We start from the raw sequence: 12,713 nt of genomic DNA, 5'->3' as shown, positions 1-12,713 counted from the left end.
CACTTCTGTGTGCTGGGAGTAAGACTGCCCCCCAAAATCAGAAAAAGGCACCTTTTCATTTATGTGATGTAATATTGGATCTATCAGAAAACGTTTATAAATGGATTTTTTTCCTATTTACTGCTTGTGAATACACAGCTTAGGTTTTTATCATGAGCAGATGGGTCTTTTCTGTTGTTGATGATCCATATGGATTGAAACCCAGCAGTAGACTCAGTGACAGATACTCTGTTTTGAAAAGTGTTGGATACCTTGAATTTTTACAGAAGCTGGAAGCGTGGGTCATGGGTCCAGTATGAAGTAATCTATACTTTAGTGCATAAATGATCCCAGATAACAGGAACCAGGCAGTGAGGGTGGGAGCAGGAACCAGACCACGCAGTGGGAAGCACTGACCCGCTCTTCATCTTGCCTCTCCCTTTGTGGTTTTCAGGCACACACAGGGGTACTTTGTGATTTTTCTTTTTAAGGTAAGGCTAAGTTTTCCACATCTTCAAACTGTTATTATGTGCCATATGGAACTTATTAAACTTAGTGGAAGATTAATGTGTATAACTCTGGGGATCATCTGTGCGAGTTAACTGCTAGAGAAACTCTGAATGGAAAAGCAGAGTACTAGGAAGAATTGGTAGTTGTTTTGGTGTTTTTTGAGGAAGATTAGCCCTGAGCTAACATCTGCCTATCCTCTTCTTTTTCCTGAGGAAGGTTGGCCCTGAGCTAACATCTGTGCCCATCTTCCCCTATTTTGTATGTGGGACGCCTGCCACAGCATGGCTTGATAAGCCGTGCGTAGGTCTACATTGGGATCTGAACAGGCAAGCGCCGGGGCACTGAAGCGGAGGGTGTGAACTCAACTGCTTTGCCACCGGGCTGGCCCCATAATTGGTCGTTTTGTGTATTCTTTGTCCCTTCTTCTTTGGTCATAAAAGAATCAGGACGCAGAGGTTAGGAGTTGGGGACTCAGAAGACCCATTGGTGGCCTGCTTGTAGATAAGAATGATGAGATTGAAAATATTTTTTTAAAGCCTGTCTATTTCCCCTTAAATCTATTAAAGATACTGTATTAATCATTTGATTCATTTCCATGTCTCTTATGCTCAGGTAGGAGGCAAGTCTTGTATCTCCCACTTCTTTCCACAGGTTGACTTTGCTTGGCAGTGACTGTTGAAATGATGAATAGAACTCCTCCTTGCTACAGTAGCTCTCTGTTAGCTGTTGAAGGCTTGTTACATGCAAATTACTCAGATAGTATATGTAGAAATGCTTTGCAAGTTAAAACTCCTTTATAACATGGAAAGTCTTATCACTAACTTGACCATGGCTGCTGGCCATGGTGTTCACTTGAAATCATCCACAGATTCCAGCCAACCCTCCTGCCACCACCTCTTGGTAGGTGTGGATGGTGCTTTTGTGGTGGTCCTCCTGCCATCTCACCTGGATCTCAGCCAGTAGGTCATGGCCATCAGGAGCCTGACTTTACCCACTAACTATAAGTTCTGGTTGTCTTGCTCAGGATATCACAGCCACTCACTAACAGGTGGTCTCTTTTCCTGACTTCTTATTATATTAAATTATATATCATAACATAGCTATATAATAACAACAGTAATAGAAACTAACAACTGATGGCTTACTATGTGCCAGATACTCTTGTAACTGATATGCTCTCATCTGATCCTTTCAGCAACCCTAGGAGATAGATGTTGTTATTGTCACCATTATACAGATGATAAAACTGAGGTGCAGAGATGCTAAATGACTTGCCCATGCTCAGGCTTGAGTCTGTTAGAACCCAGGTCAGTTGAAGGGTAGCCCCTGAGCTTTCACCGTGCTCACTTTATGTCCTCTGCTTATGTTGTTTTCCTTCTCTCCTGCCACTTGTCTAAGAATTTCTAGTCTTCAAATGCAAGTTCTGCCTCTGAAGTGACGTTTTTATTAAGGACTCCAGGCTACACTCTTATGTGCTTTTATCTCTCCTGATCTGAACCAACTGAAGGATGTCTTGCCTGTCTCTATGGTTTAAGACCTCTACAGTGTATTTTTTCTTGTGCGTCAATCTTGATTTTTCAAACTTTATTGTCAGCACTTCTAAGGTGGGAACACTTCATATGTTTCTCTTAAATTTTCCAGAATACTTAGCGCAGTAGCAGGCAAGCTCATTAGAAAACATTTAAGAAATAGATTTAGAGTATTTAGGGCGGTCACTGTTGGTTGGCTGACTACCCCATTCACCACCTTCTTCATCTTACCCTATGGAGTGATGAGTAGTCTAAGAGTGGTTCTTAAATAGGGGTGTTTCTGCCCTCCAGGGGACATTTGGTGATGTCTGGAGACTTTTTTGTTTTTTGTTTTTTGCTGAGGAAGATTCACCCTGAGCGAACATCCGCTGCCAATCTTCTTTTTGTATGTCAGCTGCCCCCACAGCATGGCCACTGATAGATGAGTGATGGAGGTCTGTGCCCGGGAGCCAAACCCAGGCCGCCAAAGTGAAGTGTGCTGAGCTTAACCACTAGTCCACCGGGGCTGGCCCGAAAATTTTGTTTTTCTGAGTCAGGAGGTGTCCTTTCCTGTTTTCAGCTGCTTCTGCCTTCAGCATGGGCTTGAGCCTGGAGATAGGGCATCCGTCTTGTGGCCAGGAGGTAACAAACATGGAGATAAAAGTCAACATTCTAAGGATGGTGGAGTGAAAGGATGAAAAGTGTTTGGGTTTTCCCTTTGTAGCCGAACACATACGCAACGAATATACCACAGAAACTTGAGTTGGGGAGGACCTAAACCCAGTGTGTCACTTAATCAAGAACTTCTACTGCAACATTCCTGGTGACATAATTCACTGCTCAGGGGGTGACTCTAATATTGTTGCAGGTCTTTAATTATTCAGAAGTTCTCCCTTACTTTGAAATCTGACCCCAGAAGCTTCTACTTGTGAACCTAGTTTTATGCTCGGCTGGGATTTACCTCGGCAGTGTCTTCCACACACTCACAGATGTCGGTGGAAAGTCATCCTGATCAAGTTGGCAAGTCTGTTGACAGACACCCTCTTCCAAATATTCTGGAGGGTTGTAGGTCTAGAACCTAGTACCTTCTTCTGGGTCTTGTCTTCAGAGCCAGAGTCCAGTGGCAGGGGTATCAGTAGGAAGAGAGGATGTCACCTCCGGGGTCGTCTAAGTCCTTTGATTTCCTAGTTAGGACTTCAGAATCAATGCAGACATCCTAGATGCTTCTGATTTTAGGACCACGTGAATGAGCTGAGGAAGGAACTGTCAGTGGCTTGAGTGCCTCTATTCTGCCTTCTATGTTTTGGACAAGATGCCAGGAATACTGCCTTCCGCTCAATGACCTTTGTTTTCTGTCCAGTCCGTAAGTAATAAGTGCTTCAAAACCGTGCAGTAAATGCTTGCTGTCATCTTGACTTGTCTTTTCCTCCTTGGCTTTCTGTGCAGTGTGGAATGCTGCTTCTGCTGAATATCTTTTTTTTTTTAGTTTTTAAAAAATTATGGTGAAAAACACAAAAGTGACTATTCTAGCCATTTTGAAGTGTATAGTTCAGTGGTGTTAAGTATATTCCCATTGTTGTAAAACAGGTCTCCAGAGTGTTTTCATCTTGTCTGCTGAATATCCTCCATGGTGGTGTAGGGAGAGACACATTGTTCTCGTAAACTTGTTCGTTTACCGGTCGCCCTGCTGCTTGGCTCCCTCCTACAGAACGCTCCCATCGAGCTTTTCATGTAGGAAGGACGCTCCTCTGGCCACTTTCCTCTCTGGAAGACTTCCGGGTCAGCCATTCAGTGAGTTTGCTCAAGTTGTCTCACACTCTTTACAAGCTCACTGACTGGGAATCTAAGTAGAGGTGGGGTTTGAAAAACCAGAGGTGTGGTTTAAAGAGAGGGAACGTCCGGGGCAGCAGGTCTTCTCAGTTGAGTGGGTATAATCCTCATCAAATAACTCAGCTTGAGAATATTCTCTGAGTTTAGCACAAGGTCCCAGCCTGGAAAGATGTCCAAGGTTGTTTTTCCTGGCACTTCTCCCTCTCCACTATCCCGTCTGGTAGCTCTCCTACTTCTTAATGCCCTCTGGCAGCCATGCCCTTATCTTGCTGGGGCTGAATCACAGGGGTTGGGTGCTGTTTTAATTTTGAGTTAATTGGGCTTTTTGCTCCTAGACTCTTACATGGTTTCTTGAATTCATGAATTAGTCATGAAGTTGTGTTTACCAGGCGGGCACGCTGGCACTCTGTGGTCTGTCCAGCTGACCTTCTTTTAGCAGCGTGCTATTTGTGCAGGCTGTAGTGAACGATGGTGGGAAAAACTGAATCCTCTTCAGGGACCCTTTGACTGCAGCCTTTTCTGGACTTTGAACTCTGACCTTTGCAGGTGGGTTTGCACCTTACTTCAGAATGGCTGTCTTAGTGGGATTATCTATCAGGGTGAGATGGAGGTGTGTTCCGAGACTTAACAGAAGCCGTTGCGTTATTTTTGTAGCAGCCTCTAAGGGTTAACGAAAGTCAGTTATTGGATGAATTTTCCCCAGGGGCCTCACCTCTAGAATAAACTAAATTAAGTGGGATAATTGGGTTTTCTTTGCTGGGGTGGTTGTTGTCAGATTCTGTTTCTTTTTTCCAATGGAGAAAGCACTTGAAATTTCAGGTTCATAAATATGTGCCACAAAAACTCAAAACAGTGTAAAAGCCTGTAGATATTCATGGTGTTATTATTCTAATTATTTAATGTTTAATAAGCCTTGAGAAGCTGTTGTTTACTGTCCATCCTGGGTAGGGGTAAGTTTCCCAGCTCAGGGTAAACGACCTGTAATTCTGTGGTTAATGAAATAAGAAGCTTGAACTACTTTCTTAAGTTGAAGTGCCTTTCTAACAAGTTGGTGGTAAATGAAGAGAAGGCGCAGGTATTTCAACTTTACTCGCTAAGGAGAGACTGATGTGTTATGGTAGGCATATGGTTGTTGTTGTTTGTTTTTTTCATTGTGTTTACTGGAATGTTATGAATGCTTCAGATTTCTAGATGTGATCATATCCAAGTTTGAAAGGACACACTTTATGATTTCTGCCAGGGCAGGATAAATCTTTTTAGTTACACTGAGCTGGTTATAAGCATTTAGCCCAAAAGCTTGGACCAACTTGTCTTGTTCCCTGGTTTTGTCCGTAGAAGGAGTACCACAGAATTGCCTTACGTGCATTTTTAAAAACTTTTTGGTAATAGAAATTAATATTTGTTTAAAAAAAACTTGGCCATTCCACTGTGTAGACCAACTGTTCCTGAACTAAATTATGAACACAGCTTATGTTGTGTCTGAAAAACATCAGGCAGTGTCATATTGGCTGTCATTTTTCTTCCATGGGATAAAGATGGATTTCATTGCTAGCTGAAGCACTGTGATTGTCTTATACTTTCATTTTTGGTCATATTAGGCAGACAGTAGAAACAAGGGGAGAATATGAAGGTAGGAGAGATGTTACTTTAATGTGATGTGTGAAAAATACATAGGATTTTCTATTTTCTGGGGGTTAGAGCACTAGGGGTTAGATAAATAAGAGTAAAAATTAGACAGTCAAATAAAATGTTACCTATTATACTTAAACATTAGGATACTTATAAAGCATATCATAGGACATATAAAGTTGGGGCATATGGAGGCATCGTATGATTATAAGGAAGTGATGTATCTCTGAAGGGAGTGTAAGTAGTCATTCGCTGCTTACATGAGGATCTATAATTTGTTCAGGGCTAGTCCTTTTGCCGACAGTGGCACTGTGTACCATGCATTTCTGAGAAATAATACCAGGAAATGCACTTAAAAATGATGGAACTTAGTATATAGGCAATTCAAGAAATATGACTCAAGGTGCCTCCAAAGATGGGAACAGCAATCATGTGTTAGTCATATGCAATTCATATAGACAGGTATCACACTGTAGAAATCTCTTAGGGTGGCAGTTTTATTGTATGGTGGTTGTGACCAAGAATACTGATTGTTTCACCCAGTTTTGGAAACCAAATTTGAATGTATAATTATGCTACGCATGGTTTGTGCTGTGCTGTGTGTGCATTTATTATTGGGATCATTGTTTGTCCTTTTTCTGCCAGGATGGGCACTGGGCACCATGGTCCCATGCTTCTTGCTTGCTGTAAAGGAAAGGCTCCCTCTTGGCTCTGTCCTACTAGGCAGAAGTCTGTGAATGCCTCTCTGGCTAACACTCTCCCATACTGGCCAGAAAGGGAAGCCGGAAGGACTTGGGCTTGCTGCTTTGTGCTGACACCATTCAGTCCTGCTGCTGGAAGCCTTTAATGTGCTCATCCGTGAGCTGGTGTTTCAGAACCCAGCAGGGCAGGCTGCTCTCTTAGACTCACACTTCTCTGATTGCTGGCTTCCCAGAGCTCACTGAGCCTCTTTCTGCTTGGCCATGAGGACCTCCTGGCAGATTTGCCACTGGACCCAGGAAGACAGAAGCATCAGCCATTAAGCTGGCCTCGTGCTCAAAGATAAACATGAAGATAGTCAGCAGAGCGAGACTTCCAGGCAGGCGCACAGCCTCTTGGCTCAGTCTAGCATTTCGGGCGTGTGGGTTTGTGTTTGGAATTTGAGAGGAGGCACTCTGATGACCCAGCAGCCTGCGAGCTCCAGTGGCATGCTCATTTTTTCTTTCTGATACTGGGATTGCCTTCCCTTGACTATTTCAGCAGAGAAACCGAAATAGGAATCATTTCCTCTGTGTGCCCTGATGTGGGGGAACCCGGAAGCCAACTCGGGGGCATTTTTCTCATTTCTGAAACCAGAAGTCTGGTTCTTCCCTTAGGGGTATTTGGGCCAATTGTTACGGTGTGTCTCTCTGTGTAAATGGAAGGTTTGGCCAAGTCTGGCTGAATGGTTTAGTCTTTTACGAGAATGAAAGCACTTTTTTAAAAAAAAAAATGAGAAAGGCTTAACTTGTTTTTGAACATGGCCTTATTGACCTAAATGAACTTTCGCACGTTAAAGGAGTGAAAGGGAGACCTTTTTACTGCAGTTAGGCATGGCCTGTCACCTTGCAGGTGCATCACTGTCCAAATAGGGACCTGCAGATAAGATATCGCTCAGCTCCCTGTGGGGTGGCGGGTAGAAGGACTGCCACAATACCAGCATTGTTCATTGTCTTCCCACTTAACGTTATTCAGAAAACTGCATGGCATTTAAAATCCTGTTAATAGAACATTGGATCAGGAATGAGTACCCAGGCTTTCCCTCCTTCCGTCAATGTTAAAGGAATTTAGGAAAGTCACTATTTCCTGTGTTCATGAGTTGGGGAGGGAAAAAGGAATGAAAGACAGTGCCTTTCTCTCTTTGTAATAGAGGAAAACATCTTGCAGCAAGGAGCGACACTATAAAAGATATCTGAGCTCCTTAGAAGAAAATTTTCATAGACCATTAGGGGGTTTCAAATAGTCAGCAGGCAGATTTAGAATGCTTCTATTGCCTTTTTTTTTTTTTTTTTGAGGAAGATTAGCCCTGAGCTAACATCTGCCACCAATCCTCCTCTTTTTGCTGAGGAAGACTGGCCGTGAGCTAACATCCTTGCCCATCTTCCTCTACTTTATATGTGGGATGCCTACCACAGCATGGCTTGCCAAGCGGTGCCATGTCCGCACCCGGGATCTGAACCAGTGAACCCCGGGCCGCCGAAGCGGAACGTGCGCACTTAACCACTGCGCCACCAGGCCGGCCATCTATTGCCTTTCTTATCTCCAATGGGGTTTAGTCTGCAGGGGCCATGAGTCTGGAAGCTCCCTGGGATCTCTGCTAAACCATAGACACTTTTTTTGTTATGTCAAACTCAGCTCAATTACCAGAAAACATTTTTTTACCAAAAAACTTAATTTTTTCTCCACCCTATTTTCTGGGCCAAGAGGAGGAAGGCTGAGATGTCCAAGGCAAAAGCTCCTCAAATTATTGTAGCCAAGAGATTGGGCCCTGTGATGCTGTAGGGGAGGACCATTGAGAAAGCTGAGTGGAGGGAACGATGGCATCTGTCAAGTGACATCTTAGTTTATTTCAAGTGTTATGATTAGACCTAGCCAAAGTGAGGAATGAGTATGCCTGACAGCCATATTCATGTGATTTTAGGATGATTCACGGCGATGGAATGTCTAAACCATTGCTCAGTTTTATGTAGCAACCTTGAGGAACTGGAATGCTTGGGAAGCTGGGCTTTTCTGGTGAAATTGAGGTTTTATCTGCAACTCATTTTGTTTTCAGACATGTTGGAAATGTTCCCAAAGGCCGGAGTGTGCCTTTGGCTTGGAATGCTCAGTGAGTTTGCTTTATTATCCTTTAATGATGGAGACATTTTTTCCGTATGTCAGGGGTTCATGATAAACTCCTCTTTTCCAGATCTTTACAGAGAAGGCAGGTGTCATTGAACTAATTTTGAAGTGGATGTCCCTCAAATGCTTTGTGTGTTTTTTAAAAAAATCCCTAATCTTTTCCTTATTCCTTATTCTGATTAATCTCTTCCTTTTAAAATTATTCTCATTAATTTCTTTCTTTTGATTTTCCAGTTAGTTCATGGTTTTGCAATTTGGAATATGGGTTATTTTTGTAAAGGTAAACGTGTAATTGTAAAGCAGAGGCTTTGGCCTCGACAGACCTGTGAATTACATGATTTTTGGTAATTTCTGCCTCCCCTTTTCTCTGTCTTTGTCCCATTGCTCCTCAGAACTCATGGTCTTCACTTTCCCCCTCCAGCCCCCATCCGAGCCTGATTTCAGCAAATTCTTTGACATTTGAAATTTATTTATATGTCTTTAAGCTTAAGCCATTTCCATGAAATGACTTAAATTTAACTCATCTCTTCCAGGAATAATTGCAGTTAGAGCTTTTTCCTTGTTTTTGGTGTGAAAGGCTCTGAATGGTGCTAAAGGAATTTGAGTACCTATAGTTTTGCGTAGGGATCTTTTTAGTCTTCAGCTTATTCCCATGAGCTTATTCCTCATAATCACATCATGTTGTAAACTGCTGTTCCAGTTGTGAGTGGTTGCCACTCAGGAGGAGACTGCTGGCATAGTGGAAAACTTTTGCACCTGGAAGTTTCTAAGAAACTTCCAGAAAGGAGCACTTTTGTTTTCTCAAGTAAGAGACCTGAAAAAAAAGAAAGACCGGAAAAACCACTTCTCCTATGCTTAGAGTTGTCATCACAGAATTGTACTTGCATTGAATCTGATGTGTGTAGTTAAAACCACTACACTAGTTGTAGAAAAACCATCTGTTTCTCTTCTGAAGTATGTAATGGGTGAAGAAACTGGGTAGTGAGTAGCTGACTGATGTAAAAGACTTTTTAAATCCTAGACCTTAGGAATAGGTGTGAAAAATGATTTTGTGAACAAGTAAATTTCGGGAAAGATGGGTTAGGTGAAGTTGAATGGGGATTTTTTTGTTTTTCCTGGAGTTCCCAGTGGGGGACAGCGAATGCAGCATTTCCCAAATTTATTTGACCATGGATCTTTTTTTTTTTTTTTTTTTGAGCATCTCAAAGGATTAGTGTTCCTTAGCACTTTGGAGAATGCTGCGCTAGACTAGACTGTGAAAGTATTTTTTTCTCTCTCTCTTTTTAGGCTCTTTTATATTAGTGTGTATGTGTTTATTACTCAGAGGCAGAATAAATGTTCTTTAAATTTTGTGGTAAACGGATGCCTGTCAGTAAGTTTCTCTATTGGTTACATAGAAAGTGTTGATAATTCACTTGGATATTGGTGAGGTTTTGAAGGGCTGGGGTCCAAAGATGATGGTGGTGATAACCTCCATTGCGTGAACCCTCACCTAGTGTGCTGGCTTCAGCATTTCCTCTAGAGTCTCACTGGGAAGTAGGAATTCGCAGTTCTGGTTTATAGGTGAGAGGATAACTTGCCCAATATGCCACTTAGGGAGCATTCATAACATGCCGGACATTTTAAGGTGATGAGATTTTTAAAATGCTTATTTGAGATCATTGTAGATTCATAGCAGTTATGAGAAATAATACAGAGAGATCTTGTGTACCTTTCATCCAATTTCCTCCAATGATAACGTTGTATAACAATATTACAGTATCACAATAAAAAAATTAATGCTGATGCAATCATCAACTTTGTTGATTTCTAGGTTTTGCATGCATTCATTTGTGTGGGTCGTATGTGTGTATTTAGTTCTATGCAATTTTATCATGTGTGAAAATTCATGTGACCACCCCACAGTTAAAATACAGAATATTTCCATCACGAGGATCTCTCATGGTACTCTTGTATCATCATAGCCAATTCCCCCCCCCCCCCAACCCCTGGCGACCACTAATCTGTTTTCCATCTCTATAAGTTTTTCATTTCAAGTATGCTCTATAAATGGAATTACACAGTAGTAACCTTTTGAGATTGGCCTTTTTACATGTTGACTACTTTAAATCCACTGTTTCCAGTCTTTGCAACAATCTTATACTGTAGGGATTAGGAATTCTCTTTCAGAGATGAGGAAGTGAAGCTTATGAAAGGTAAAGTTGGACACACGAGGCCACACAGCTAGTGGACCAGGGAGGGAGCCCAGATGTGCCTGACTCTCAGCCACTGTTCCTTTCACTCTGGACTTGACCTTCCTCCAGGTTCTGGGAATTCACATTCTGTTTTTTCACATTCACAGTTCTCCTTTTCTCCTCCTCTGTATTCGAAATAAGATTTCTATGCATGTGTGTGTGTCTAAGATTCACCCTGAACTAATGTCCATTGCCAGTCCTCCTCTTTTTTTCTTTTTGCTTGAGGACAGTTAGCTCTCAGCTAACATCTGTGTCATCTTCCTCTACTTTGTGTGTGGGATGCCTCCACAGCATGGCTGGTGAGTGGAGTAGGTCTACACCTGGGATCCGAACCTGTGAACCCAGGGCCGCCAAAGCAGAGCATGCAGAACTTTACTCAGCCACGGGGCTGGCCCCCACTTTTTTCATTTTTTAAATTGTAACTTTTAAGAAAGAAGATTGGGTCACATTATTACTTCGAAAGTGCAGAGAGTGGCTATTTTTTCCCTCCAGCTCTATTTTGGGGATATTACCATTTTTGGAGTTTTCTGTGCTGACCTCTCACCACCTTGACACCGAGCACAAATGATGAGAATGGTTATAACATAGGGGATAAAGGTAGAGATTCTTGCACCCATTTCTTAAGTCCATATATAGGCATCTTTGACTTGCAGCCTATCCAAGTGCTGTACTTGGTCTACTAGCTTTGGTTGCTGTGGTGCTAAACGTACTCCCAGAGCCCTTGGGACCTAACTCCCTGCAAACAAGAAGCCATCAGTGCACGTAGGGATGGAGGGAAAGCAAAACACATGCATTTCTATGGATCACGGAAGCATCAGATGCTCTATATTTAAGAGAAAACTCCAGTACTGGAAAACAATGAAGCCTTTTGAAATCTCTGTGTAGGATACAGTTTTTAATAAGATTATGAAACAATTAACAAAATGTATGTTTTTGTTCATCATTGAACCCCCCCAGACATGCCCCTTTGCAGGGTCATTTTTTTCTTTTTCTTTTTTTTCTTTTCCCTCAAGATTGGCACCTGAGCTAACAATTGTTGCCAATCTTTTTTTTTTTCCTTTTTTTTCTCCCCAAAGCCCTCCAGTATATAGTTGTATATTTTAGTTGTGAGTCCTTCTAGTTGTGGCATGTGGGATGCTGCCTCAGCATGGCCTGATGTGCGGTGCCGTGTCCATGCCCAGGATCTGAACTGGTGAAACCCTGGGCCATCGAAGCGGAGCACATGAACTTAACCACTCGGCCACGGGGCCGGCCCCTTCAGGGTCTTTGAATCAGCTGTTCCTTCTGCCTGGAAAGCTCTTTCCCAAGATTCCCACCGGGCTTGGCCTGGTCCCTCGCTTTCTTCAGGTGCTTGCACAATGTACCCTTTTCCCTGTATTCTTCTCTGATATTTAAAATTATAACACCCCATCCCCATCCCATTCTCCTTAATTGCTTTATTTTTCTCCATCATACTTTGATCGGCATTCTAAAATGCCTTATGTCTTATTTGTGTGACTATGTATTATTTCCCCCTATCAGAATGCAAGCCTCCTGAGGGCATGTAACCCTGGGCCCTCTAGGACCAGTTCAAACTGACCCGCATTTCATCACCAGAATGTTCAAGCTGTTTTTGAGGGGCAAGCCAAAAAAATGCAAGTCATGGAGCCAGAGTGTGCACAGAGGGGAAAATCTTGACCTGAAATGACACCCGGAACCAAAGCTTCTCCCCCATGGAACCCAAGGACTGGGACATGGCAGGAACTTGAAACTTATCAGAGTTTTATCAGAAGCTGGGGTTCCCTTGTCTAGGAAGATCCAGTGTGAAAGCCCCTTCCACACCTTACTGTAAATGTTTAAAGCTGTCCAATCAAAACCTGCCCCGCCAGCACTTCCACGTACCAGCCTTTTCCTCCTAACCTCTTAAATTTTGCCCCAAGCCCTGGATGGAGGAGACAGAATTGAGAGCTTTGACTCCTGTCTCCTTGCGGTCGACCTTGCAATAAAGTCTTTCTTTTCTCAAAAGCTGGTAGCGTCATTATTGGCTTTTTATGTGCATTGGACAGAGAGCCCCCTTTTTGTGTGGTGACATACTTTTGCCTATTTTGTTCACTGCTGTACCCCTAGTATTTTAGAATAGTGCCTGGCTCATATTAGATCTCAATGGGTCTTATTCGGATAAATG

General features: G+C 42.6%; 1 protein-coding gene across 9 annotated transcripts in view; it reads left to right on the top strand.

Moving 5' to 3' along the window:
* Positions 1-12,713, top strand: part of CARMIL1 (capping protein regulator and myosin 1 linker 1) — a 310,460-nt gene that overhangs the window by 66,231 nt on the left and 231,516 nt on the right. Inside the window, exon 1 of one of the 9 annotated variants that reach the window (XM_046639897.1) lies at positions 4,304-4,373. The exons of the other annotated variants lie outside the window; for them this stretch is intronic. The gene's annotated coding sequence lies outside the window, so the exon portion shown is untranslated. Of the gene's footprint in view, positions 1-4,303; positions 4,374-12,713 lie in introns of those variants that run through there. 9 annotated transcript variants of the gene reach the window in all.

The sequence above is a fragment of the Equus quagga genome, chromosome 15 (assembly GCF_021613505.1).
Source record: "Equus quagga isolate Etosha38 chromosome 15, UCLA_HA_Equagga_1.0, whole genome shotgun sequence".
NCBI classification, from domain to species: Eukaryota; Metazoa; Chordata; class Mammalia; order Perissodactyla; family Equidae; genus Equus; species Equus quagga.
The sequence above is the reverse complement of the archived record's forward strand: the minus strand, read 5'-3'. Positions and strand labels throughout refer to the sequence as shown.